Source organism: Suricata suricatta, chromosome 7 (genome assembly GCF_006229205.1).
Source record: "Suricata suricatta isolate VVHF042 chromosome 7, meerkat_22Aug2017_6uvM2_HiC, whole genome shotgun sequence".
Classification (NCBI taxonomy): domain Eukaryota; kingdom Metazoa; phylum Chordata; class Mammalia; order Carnivora; family Herpestidae; genus Suricata; species Suricata suricatta.
In genome coordinates, this window is record NC_043706.1 from 97,679,846 (window position 1) to 97,690,764 (window position 10,919).

Here is a 10,919-nt window from a genome sequence, read left to right on the forward strand (position 1 = left end):
TTAAAGTCTGGGATTGTGATGCCTCCCATTTTGGTTTTCTTCTTCAATATTACTTTGGCTATTCCGGGTCTTTTGTGATTCCATACGAATTTGAGGGTAGTTTGTTCTAGCTTTGAGAAGAATGTTGGTGCAATTTTGATGGGGATTGCACTGAATGTGTAGATTGCTTTGGGTAGTAATGACATTTTCACAATGTTTATTCTTCCGATCCACACCTCAAATGTCTTTCCCTGTGCCTTTGCTTTCACTGTTTCCTCTTACTGAGAAGGTGCTTATTTTTTTCCCTTTGCCACTTTCTCCAAATTGTGTTATCTTTCAAGTCCTTGTTCAAATGTCACTTACTTCCTCAAGGATCTCCATATTCATAAGAGTAAGCTAAGAAGTCATCCTCTCCTTTGAACTTTTAACCAATAACTGATGCTTAGCTCAGTTTATCTAGAATTAAAGTATTCAGGACTCTGTCACATCTACCAATTAAATAAAGTTCCCTGAGAAAAAGGATTGAGTTTTTCCCTATTTCATATCACCTAGATGGTACAGAATACCATCTATATTCTAGCAAATACATATTAAATGCTCAATGAACATACTATATGCTCAATTTTATCAACTGAAAAAGAATATTTTTATATTTCATCTTTTTTTTTTTAGGAGCAAATATTGTACTTTTTGTTTCAGCTCCATTCCTGAATCAATGTAGGGTTAGTGAGAGTCCCTCGTGAACTCTTTCTTCTTGCTTCTTCACAGGTGGTGATGACCATAAACTATCAGGTTGGGGAAGATCCACAGATCCTTCTTCTGCATTGCCCCAGAATAATCCCTTTTATCATTTTAATTAATATTAATTATGAGGTTTGTCATTATGAGTATTTAAGTAATATACAAGTAGCTCTATCTTAGGAAGTTAGGCAGGATTGTGTGTAAATATGTGTCCATGCCCATGCCTTCTTGGTTATCCAGGTGTTTTCTATTTTTTCCAGGGCCAGCATAGCTTGTGTTAAATCTGGGAAGACAGATGCCTTAGCAAATGTTAATAAGCATCTTGATGCATGTATAATGACAGTGTGGATGATTTCTTGGGTTCTTTTAATTAGCGTTATTTTCCTGAATTTTCAGTAAAGGGGCTAAAATACCAGGCAAGCCTTTTCTGCAACAGATATGGTAAACTCCAAGAACATCCAGTATTCTGAATCAGTGTGGGATAGTTGGCCAATGACTCAGGAGAAAAATAGATCTTTCTGTCATTTAAGAAGTCCAAAGTTTAATTAGAGGGGAAATATCATTAATGTTTCTTCAAAATCACATGTCTTGTAAGTGGCAGGGTTGGAATATGAACGATGTCTATCTGATTTTAAAGATGGAAAACTTTGGCCATGCTCTCGACACATAGCCCTCTCCTTCCAATGCCTTCACCATTCCGTCATCCTTTGCCTCCAAAAGGCTTCCCTTCTGGGTCAAATATTAAAGTACGTACTTTGTCGGTGGGAAAAGTACAAAGGATAAGAATGTGTCCCAAACTTCTGAGGAAAGTCACCAGCCCTGAAAGTCCTCTAAATGGCCATTAGTCCTAGCTAGAAGGAAAGATATAAGTTTCATGTTCTTCATTGGTATTATGTTCCGTTAATCCAAGCTGTCAAATCATAGGATAAATTTTTCAGAAAAGTGGATCGAGTATCATACCTGGATGCTGAACCAGTGTTCATTGGTCCTTAGTGGTCAGAATGGCTTCAGAATAGATCATGAAGATGAGATCTGCCATCATATTTTGTCATTCAGTTTTAATTGGACTCATTCCTTTCTCAAATAGCTGATCACATCTATATTTTTAAAGTTCTTTGCATCTTCAATGTAATTTATTTCAGTTGTAATTTAATTATAGTATCCATAAAATTATTTCCAAAATTAAACTGTATCAAAATATATACTTAATGACACTAACTTGCTCATCTACACTGTTCACTGTGCATTTTTGTGTCTTGATTGCAGGCTTCCAGGAAAAACAACAACATCAAACCACCTCTGTGGGGGCAATGTATACAAATCCTCCCCAAAACATGCATTTATTCTTTACTGTTGGAATAAGATCCCCTCCCCAGTTTCTTTGATAGAGGGGGAAAAATGAGATCAAATGTGTAATGGTGTTCTTGTTAACAGTATTAGGTCATCAGCCCCTGCCCTGTTTCTCAGATTCATACTTGGGAAAGAATGTGATAAATTATCTATTCCTAATGCTTCCTTCAAGAAGCTCTTCGGTACAGTCTGAAACTTGAGACCTGAGGGAAATGGAAGAGCAAGAGGAACTTGACATGAGTCATAAGAAAGCATTCTTACTTTATGTCTAACTGATAACAAAATGAGTAGAAAAATTTCTATCTATGTAGACCCACACAACATAGCTGTTTTATTTGCTCATTTTGTGTAGAACATAGCATATCATATGCATCTGTGCTTAATATAATGAACCTCAAATTATTTGGAATTGAAACCAGAATATAAAAGTTCAGAAGATTGGTTCCTTCCCAGCTCTAGCCAATGTCTTGATTACCTGGAGTAACTGTAAAAGTCAGTATAGATCTTAGTGGAGGATCTACTTCTATTATGTACACACACATACATGCATTATATATACCCTCTATATATGTATGTGTATGTGATTTATGCTTATAATTCAAGACAACTCTCAGTTAAACAAAATAGTTACCATATTCCTCCATTCCCTGATCATTCTAGAGAACAGAATTTAACTTCTAATAATTTCATTCAAATTTAAATTATATTTTACTATAAAAGTTGTGATATCTCTTCTTTTACCAACAAAAGATTTGTATAAGTGGGGATTTCTGGTTTTACTCAACAAAACAGAAAAATCCACATCCCAAATAGAGGGGCTGGAAAAATGGCTAGTTTATTGGTGTGCTTGCCTTTATTATGTTCTTAACCTAACCTCTGTGCACAAAGGATTGGAAATGACTCACAAATATAAAAGCAGTAAAAAGATGAAAGTAAAAAGTGAGATTATATTTCTAGAAATGTAACTAATAACTAAGAATTTAAGGTCAAATTGGGATAAATATCATGAATATGGAAGCTCTAAGGAACTATGTAGTTCCATGGTCTATCCTTAATTCCTTACAGTTTTTTATTTTGTTTTTGGGAGTGGAAACAAAACAAGATAAAATGACTTTTTGGTAGCAATGAGTAAAATATTGATGTAAACTTAACAACACCTCAATTTTGAAAGAAGTTTGCCTTCTGAGTGTTATTAATAAAATCCATAACAGTCAGTGTGATCTGTCCACAGCAAAATATGTATGTATGTCCATATATATCTGTGGAGGTTTTTATACACAGAAGACTTTGGAATATCTAAAACCTCAGCTAAAGTGAACTGAAATTTCACATGATGAGGCAAATCTATATGGTAAAAGAAATCCTAAACAACTATGTTTTATTGACCCTGGAGAAGTACTCTCTAACTAATAAGGGGATGTTCCTCTCACACCAAGTTAAGAGAAGACAAATGCCACAAAATCTGGCACAGTTCTATCCAGTACCATCCTGGAAAGAGAGAGGGAACATTTGGCCATAAAATAAAAAGAGATGCATGTTTTTTAGCCACAGTACTGGCATCAGGTCCTATAAGAAATTTTTCTTAATATTGTCCATCTCTCTTCCCTCTGCTTCTTAGGTTTCCTAAGGAAACTTAAGGATGGCAGAAAGTGCAGACCTCAGATAGAGGGCGGATTAGGAGTCAGACTTGTAGAAGGTTGATCAGAGTGTGCTGGCCTCACTGAGTCTGGTCAACTCCAGAATACTGACAGCTCTGCGAGAATTTTAGTAGAAAGCCATCTTGCTTTCCTCTAGAGACACCCAAAGGCATCTTTATCCTAAATAAATAGCATTATCATTAGATAGAAGAAAAAAGTTATTTCATCCAAAAAAAAATTCTTAATGCTAACTCTGAAAATTTTCTCAGGTTGAGATTTTGCACTGTCTTCTAGCCTATGTAGTAAATATCACCCAAAACAAAGATGGCATGCAGAAACTGTGCAGGTAGTTTCATAGTATCTTTCAGTTAAAAACTGAAAATGTGCTAGTAGAGCTTGGGGAAAAAATAATTCTGAATGGGGTGGAGACACAGTGGCCTAAGTGGAACCTGTTTTCAGTTGCCCTGCCTGATAAATGGGTGGAACATTAAATGGCCAGGAAATTGCTACCAATGATCTCCCAGATAGCTATTTCATCACCAGGGCTTTGGGAAAAGGGACTGGAGGCAGGCAATTCAAGACTACCTTCTCCATAGAGAGTGTGGAGTCTGGAGGCAGAATTTAGGAGAACAGGGAGATTTGGAAGTCCAGATCCTTAATTTATTTGCTGAGGGATCATCCTTCACATTAGGATTTGAGAGAAGGAGCAATTATTCAGTTTCTATCCTTTATGGAAAGAGAAGAAGCCAAACCTAGACCCCTGCCTCAAAGGCGAACTGTATAGCTTTTACACACAGTGTGCCATAAAAGATAACTAACGGAAAAAAATGTACTTGTTTTCAAGCAATTATCTTCAGTCTGTTGTAGGATATACCCAAATGGCTGACTGAGCCCCTGAAGATCTCCACTAAGATGAATTTTACCTGTAATCTTTCAAAGCAGAAGTAACCATGTAAATGGCCTGAGTCTCCCTTTCACTGTGCCGGTAGAGGAACAGCCAAGAAATACAGTAATAGAGGGACAATGCATACATTAGAGGGATAAAGGCTATTTAACTGAATAAATGTTAGACTTTGACGTTAAAATCACCATGTGTTAGGATTGTGTTTTATTCACGGATTTTTATCAAGCTCTCTCACTCTGTTACAATGAACAAGTCATATTTCACTACAATGACGGTGCTCATCATAAGTTAACACCAGCTTCTTCCAGGTTTCTTGTGTGCAGTCTTTATTTGATGCCCATGGTCAGTAAAATGTGATTGTTCTTGAAGGATTTAACAATCTCATCATTAATTTCTTAGAAATGGGAAAATAACTTAAAATTATTATTCTTTTGGAACACATGGGTGGTTAAATGGCCAGCTTTGGCTCAGGTCATGATCTCATGGTTCCTGGGTTCAGGCCCTGCGTGGGAGTCTGGGCTGACAGCTTAGAGCCTGGAGCCTGCTTTAGATTCTGTGTCTCCCTCTCTCTCTGTTCTTCTCTCTCTCTCTCTCTCTCTCTCTCTCCCTCTCAAAAATAAAGATTAAAAACTGTTTTAATTATTATATTTATTACATAATTAAGGTGTGCTTATTATAAATATAAATAAGATGCAGAGGAGGATAAAATTTTCAATTACCCATAATCACAACATCCAGAAATAACGTTTTGGGATGTTACTTTACCTGCCATCACGAAAAATATGTTTTGTAAAACAGATCAAGGAGGGGAAAGAGCGTATTGGTTTACAACAGTGATCCAGGACGGCTTCCCAAAGCAGAGTCTAGATGTTCACCCACCAGGTGACCTTCCACACACTGCTGAGACTCCGTATGCTTTCATTCTTCCATCACTAAACCAGACATATATTAGCTATAAATGGAGTCCTCACAGACCCTCTCACAAGTCCAAGTCTTAAACAGCTGATAAGAGAGGTTAAGTGCTTTTCTCTCTGTTGTCCCTGTTTTCATCTTCTTGGTCCTACCTTCATTATTTCTTAGGGCCCTTCATTTCTCCTTCTCTCTTGAATTTTAAAATTTAAATTAGTTAGGGGCACTCAGGTGGCTTAATTGGTGAAGTGTATGACTTGATTTTCGCTCAGCCCATGATCTCACTGTTTGTGATCTCACCTCTGGCTCTTTGCTGAGGCATGGTGCCTGCTTGGGATTCTCTCTCTCCCTGTCTCCCTGCCAGTTCCCTGCTCTCTCTCTCCCTCTCTCTCTCTCAAAATATATAAGTAAGCTTTAAAATTTTTTTTCATTTTTTTTAAATTTTTTATTTATTTTTAATACAGAGAGAGAGCATGAGAGGGGGAGGGGCAGAGAGAGAAGGAGACACAGAACCGGAAGCAGGCTCCGGGCCCTGAGCTAGCCGTCAGCACAGAGCCCGACGCGGGGCTCGAACCCATGAACGTGAGATCTGACCTGAGCCGAAGTCGGAGGCTTAACCGACTGAGCCACCCAGGCGCCCCAAGCTTCAAAAATTTTAAGTTAGTTAACTTAAGCCTACTTTCTTCCCAATAATCACTCTTAAATTTTTTTTATGCCCAAACCTTTTGAGCATATAAATGTAAGTTTTAGACTCTCTTTTCAGAAATAATGGTTATAATCACAGATATTTACATAACACTCCAGGCTGTTCACCAGTCTACCCAGTTCCCCAAAGAAGTTAGAACCTCTGTTCTGGCTTTCCTTTCTTCCTCTGCTCCAGTAATTTGATTTTCCTGCCTGACATTACTCCCAATAACACTTTGGAAACTTTCCTCCCGCCACTGGCAGGACAAACTTTCCATTTGTTCTTGCAGCACACAGTGAGCAGCTGTGGGGCTGGTCCGCAGGGATGGGGGTGGAGGGGTGGATGTACTAGGGGAAATGGGGAGGGTATATAGCAGCAGCAGCTTCCTGTGACCTGCTGGACGCTCAGACGATCAATTTAGTCATCTGAGTATGGTCAGCTTTAAATGTGACAAAAATATTTGTGGATCCCAGCCATGTGAGGACAGGAAGAGAAGGAGTACTACAAAACAATGAGAGAACAGCCCCTAAACCAGCAGAAGTTTCTGCACAATATGGGAAAGACTTTGTGTGGATCTGGCTACCAGATGCTCGCTGTTCAAAGATCTAGTTTCGGTGCCGCTCTCGGACGCCTGAAATCCTGGGAAATACACTAATAGCGTTTGCAGTGCATCTCAGACCCGGAAGCTTGCAGGAGAGCCCCTGGCCGTGCTGCGTGAGCTCAGCCTTTCACTTTGTTCATGCAGCAATCTGATCACTGGCTTAAGGGAGGAAATAGGGTGTTTTTCAACCTTGCCTTGAAATCGTGAAATTCCTGTCATAAAAATAAGAAATCGTATATGAAGCCTTGGGGTCAGATCACCTAGTGGTTTCAGGAGTTCTCAATAGAGTTATTATGTTTTGGAGCAACAAGGTAAGAGGAGATTATGGTTTCATACCAGTGTTTGAATTTCCTGATATTTGTTTGCTTGTGAAAGACCCTTATTATCATTGAAATGCTTAAAGGATTGAAAGACCTGTTTTTTTTTTCCTCCCAAATCCAATTTTTGAAATAGAAAACTCCAGGATGGAATGAAGTAGCCACAGAATTGAAAGGTGGGTTTTATATGTTAATTTTTATCTGATAAAAAATACCAATCCAAGGGTTCAGTTTTGATCATTCTTCTTTTCATACTCCAGTAACCTACTTAAATGCTGGAAAATACTCATGTTAGGAAGAGGAAAAAAAAAAAAGATAAAAGATCCTCCAACACATGATAGCCAATGATATTTTCCCCAGTTGTTAGTCACATTGTATTTTTGGCTGGACCCCAGAAACCACAATCCTCAATTACAGTTGGTTTCAGACATGTGGAAGAAACACATGCTAAAACAATTAACAAAATTATGACATTTATATTTTTTCCCGGACTGTCAGTCCCTGTGATTCTTCACCATGTGATTCTATATGAATCAAAACAATAATCATAAATCGAGCTGACCATATTTACCCTTACTTAGTGCTTTGAAAATGCCAGAAAGTAAGATAGAAGAAAACAGTTTTTCCGTGGACTAAGCATGCTCCACTGTCTGTTCGTGGCCAGAGTCACACATGACCATGGCAGGAAGGGAGAGCATCCAATCCTCTCATTCCAAGGCATTGACCTCAGTTGAAGGCCAAGTGCAGTTTGATTACTGGTAGCTCTGAGCTGTCGTGTTCACCCTGCATTTATTGCTCTTTCTATGTTGACATACTTTAGTGCTTATTCAGGTTATTTCAGGATAACCTGAAATTGATGACCTTTAAGTAGAAAACGAAAAAAGGAACATCAGGTTCTCATAGCATAAAACTTACAGCAATGGTAAATGAATCTTCTATCAACCCATATGCAATAAAACATCTTAGAGGCAACCAGAATACTGTGCACTTGTTTATGTCTCCATCACCAAATTGATCTCTGGGACTTTGATAGTAGTTTACCATTGACTTCATATATTTATAATTCCACAAGCATTTGTAAATTACTTACTATGGGCAAGCACATAGATACTATAGGTATAAAAATGAATAAGACACATCCCTTGTTCTCAGGAAGCTCACGATAGCAGAAAAGATTGACATACATATCAATGATTGTGCTTAATAGGATGTAAGTTATAGGCAAGCTAGCAAAACATTCTATTAAGAACAAATGAGAAACACTTCATGTGCAAGTCACAACAGGGCCTGTGACCCTGACCACAGCCGAGGATTATGTCTCTGGTAACTGTGCTACATACCTCTTGCTTGTCCTAGATCTGCTCTCAACCATTTTTCCATACTGTTCTTGCCCCAGGAAGCTGACCTCTGAGGACTGGACTTTCTGTCTTCTTGGCTAATGATAGGAGCATGGGAGGAGGGCAAGGCCAAGCTATTCATCCCCTACTACTTCCCTACTCAATTTCCATGGATTGGTTGCTTTTTGCTTCCAGAGTCCCCAGTTCCTGTCAGGTGCCCCTCTCCATACCCCTCCCCATTCCCTTCTCCCTTCTGCCATAGGAGAGGCACTACCCTACCCCTTGATGGATCCCTAAACTCGGTCCACACCTTTAAAACAAAAAATAGAAAAACAGAAAAAGTCTGCTTTATTAAACTTTCCCCAATTACCTAGTGTGAGAACGCTGTCTGCTTCTTGCCAGAAATGACCACTGCAGTAACCTTCTTAGCATTTAAGGGAACATGTTCTCAGAGAAACCAGCTCAGAAGCATGGAACTGGGGTTTTCTTAGTCCCTGAATGTCCTAAATTAGCTACCTGTCCAAATAATTCCAGTTCTTGCTCTCAGGAGGGCCATCTGACACTGGGATAGGCCCCACGTCATCCGTTCTGCCAGAGGCAAGCCGTACCAACACCCACCATTTTCAGTGGGGCCTCCTAGGCTCCAGACTGTGGTGTTTACACATCTTTCCCCCCAAATCCAATCGAATGTTAATCTAGTTACTGCTGCAAAGGACTTTTTCGTATATAATTATAATCCCAAATCAGGTCCCCTTAAAATAGAGATTAACTAGGTGAGCCTGACCTAATCACATGAAGGCTTTAGAGCTTTTTTTTTTTTAATTATTTTGAGAGAGAGTGAGAGTGTGAAGTGGGGAGGAGAAAAGAGAGAAAATCTCAAGCAGGCTCCTCACTATCAGCATCTGTGGGCACAGAGCCCAACGTGGGACTCCATCTCACAAACCACGATTGTGCCCTAATCTGAAATCAAGAATCAGATGCTTAACCAGCCTAGGAGCCCAGGCACCCCAACATGAGCTCTTTAAAAACAGAGCCGTTTCTCCAGCTGGTAGAACAAGGAAGTCAGAGCTACATGCTTCAGTGGGCCTGGCAGATGGATATTGATTTCCTAGTTACCCTTGAAGGAATCGCTATTATATCAGTTAAAGTAGACTAGTTTATGTCACAGTACCAGGACACCCTATTGTCTCAGTGTCTTAGACACTTATTTAGCGATAGGTCATGTGGCATGCCAATTGTGGATGTGGGCTCTGCTCTGCAGCGTCATGGTCCTCATTCCAGGCAGAGCAGAGTGGTCCATCCCTGGAATGGTGCTAGTGACACCACAGGGGGAAAGGAGGCAGGAAAACACAAAAGGACTCTTAAAGCTTCTGCATGGAAGTGACCATGCCGCTTATGCTCACTGCTTCCTTTTGTAAATCACAAGCCTCATTTCAAAGGAGCAGGGAAGTATAACCTTTCCGTCTTCCAGTAAAGGAAAGCAGGTGCTCTTAATGGGTCATACAATCTATCACAGAGCCCAGGAAATAATTGATGCTTATTAAGTAATCTGAATAATGAAGAAAAAGTTAAATGTTCCCACATATATTTCATTTAACAAATATTTATTAGATTCTTTAAATATTAGGCAGTATACTAAATACTATTTAATAAGGCAGATAAATAGATAATATATACTCTTCAAGTGCTTGCGCTTCAAGCAATATATATTATCTATCTGAGAAAAGCACGTGAATGTGTTTTCAGAAACTGTAGGTCAGCCTCTTGGCATGAGGTGACTGCCTTCTCTGCTCAGTCGGAAACAAGGTGTCAGCCCCATCCGTGATTCTCATCTGGAACTTGGGGTCCTTGCTGGTTGTTGGCAAAAGCCATTTCCTTGTGGTTGTAGGACTGAGGTCCTTGTTTTCCTGCTAGTTATTGGCCAGGAGCCACTTTCAGCTCCTAAAGGCAACCCTTTGACCCCTGGCTGGGCAGTCTCTAGAAAGGTTCCCGGCTTCTCCTCTGGAGAGCGCCACCTCTTGGACTGGGTACATTATCTCAATTTCTTCCTGCATTCTCATCTCGAAAGGTATCCTTTTAAAGTGTAGGCTTCTTTTAACTCCTGCCTTATTTTACATACAGCACCAGGCTTAGCATCCTAAAAAGGGGGCCTGCACAAAATAAAAGCATGTGTGGGTTTTATGAGAATTATTTTCCACTTATAGATTATTTTTATTTGCTTTCAAAGCCATGGTTATATCTTATGGTTTCACCTTCATATGGGTGAGACATCTATTATAACAATATACAAACTGGTTTTTTAAAAAACCTGTGTACTAAATGTTAAACAAAGCTTTGATTTAAAAATGGTGTATCCCCAGGAAGTCACCACCAAGAAGCCATCCCTTATCAGAAGCTCTAACGGCCTGTGAGTGCCACAATGAGACTGATTTCAAACAGTGGACTCTTACCTTCACACC

At 39.4% G+C, this 10,919-nt stretch overlaps 1 long non-coding RNA gene across 2 annotated transcripts in view; it reads right to left on the reverse strand.

The window, feature by feature from the left end:
• The window catches only part of LOC115297063, a 40,248-nt gene extending 35,118 nt beyond the window's left edge, over nt 1-5,130 (reverse strand). For both annotated transcript variants that reach the window (XR_003911239.1, XR_003911240.1), the window contains exon 1: nt 1,681-5,130. This is a non-coding gene — a long non-coding RNA (uncharacterized LOC115297063). The remainder of the gene's footprint in view (nt 1-1,680) is intronic.
• Nucleotides 5,131-10,919: the final 5,789 nt, after the last annotated feature.